We start from the raw sequence: 1,762 nt of genomic DNA on the forward strand, positions 1-1,762 counted from the left end.
AGCAGAAGACCCGAGTTCGTTTCCAAAGTGGGGAGAAAGTTTATCAAGTATGCTGTCTTTCTGCTGGGATAGTGTAGTCCTATCAGATGGGGTGGGCTCTTAAGGACAGAGTCAAAGCCCGTCTCCTGAAAGAGCTAAATTGTGTCGTTGGGGGCGTAAAACACCAACATCAAAAAACGTTTTCATGTCTGTATCGTCTATCGCATTATCAAGACCCCAGGCAAGATAACGTTTAAGATACAAGGTATGTCCAATAGATATAATAGCTCATTTATTTAATGATTTTTGTTGCAAAATGTATTTATCATACGAAACGTATTTTACATTCGAACAGTGTGCCTGTTAATTGTTGAATTAGTGTACAGACTGTCTGATGTGTACTTTGGACATTGGTAATGGGGTTATTAATGTTAGTGGGTTTTTCTAAACAAAATTTTCCGTAGAGACACGAAAACCAAGAACACATTTTTTAATTATATAGTTTACGGAGAACAAACCACAAAATGATAGTATTTTAAAAAAATAAAATATTGTCTAGGAAAATGAAAACCTAGAACACATAAGCCACCAAATGTTAGTAGGTTAGAAAATAGTTTTTTGGAATATGAAAAACTAGAAAACATATATTATTTATGAAACACAAACCATCAAATGTTAGTATGTTAGAAAATATTTTTTTTTGGGAATATTGAAATCTAGAAAACATATATTATTTATGAAACACAAACCACCAAATGTTAGTATTTTAGAAAATATTCTGTAAGAACAAGAAAACCTAGAATACATAATAACATATTTAGTTTAAAATGAACAAACCACCAAATGTTAGTATCAATTTAAAAAAACATTCTGTTGGAAAATGAAAACCTAGATAACATATATACATTTGTAGTTTATGAAGCACTTGTATTTTAGAAAATATTATGTAGGAACATGAAAATCTAGAAAACATATTATATACATGTAGTTTATGAAGAACAAACCAGCAGATGTTATATTAGTACTTTAGAAAATGTTCTGTTGAAACATGAACATCTCGAAAACATAATATATAGCTTATGAAGAGTAAAACCACCAAATTTCAGAAATTTTAGAGAAGATATTCTGTTGGAATATTTGAAAACCTAGAACACATAATAATCTATATTTTTGTTGTTGTTGTTTTGTTGTTGTTGTTTTGTTGTTGTTTTTGTTGTTTTAGTAGAGGTTTTACGGCGCTCTCAAATGCATAATCTATAGTTTATGATAAACAAACCACCAAATGTTAGTATTTAAAAGAAGTATTCTGTAGGAACATGAAAACCAAGAACCCATAGTTTATGGAGAACAAACCACCAATTAATGATACTATTTTAGAAAATATTCCGCAGGAACACGAAAACCTATAGGTCACACAAAACAATCCTCTTAGCTTTAAAAAAAAAAGATGCAGAATATAATTATTATCAACACAAACGGCATAAACTCACTTGATTTTATACTGAAATAAAGAACTTTTAGAATTTCATTCATCTAATAATAGTATTAATAGAGAGTTGATTCCACGACCTGTTACTGTAACCAAAAGCTAACAGTCGTTGCAAGAAGGAACAAGTAACGCACGCAAATTGTCTTCCTGCTCATTTACTGTGATGAACGTATTGTGTGTGTGTGCGTGCACGCGCGCCCGCGCGCGTGTGTGTGTGTGTGTGTGTGTGTGCGTGTGTGTGTGTGTGTGTGTGTGTGTGTATGTATGTATGCATGCATGCATGTTTGTGTGTAT

This window comes from Aplysia californica, unplaced genomic scaffold (assembly GCF_000002075.1).
Source record: "Aplysia californica isolate F4 #8 unplaced genomic scaffold, AplCal3.0 scaffold00133, whole genome shotgun sequence".
NCBI lineage: Eukaryota > Metazoa > Mollusca > Gastropoda > Aplysiida > Aplysiidae > Aplysia > Aplysia californica.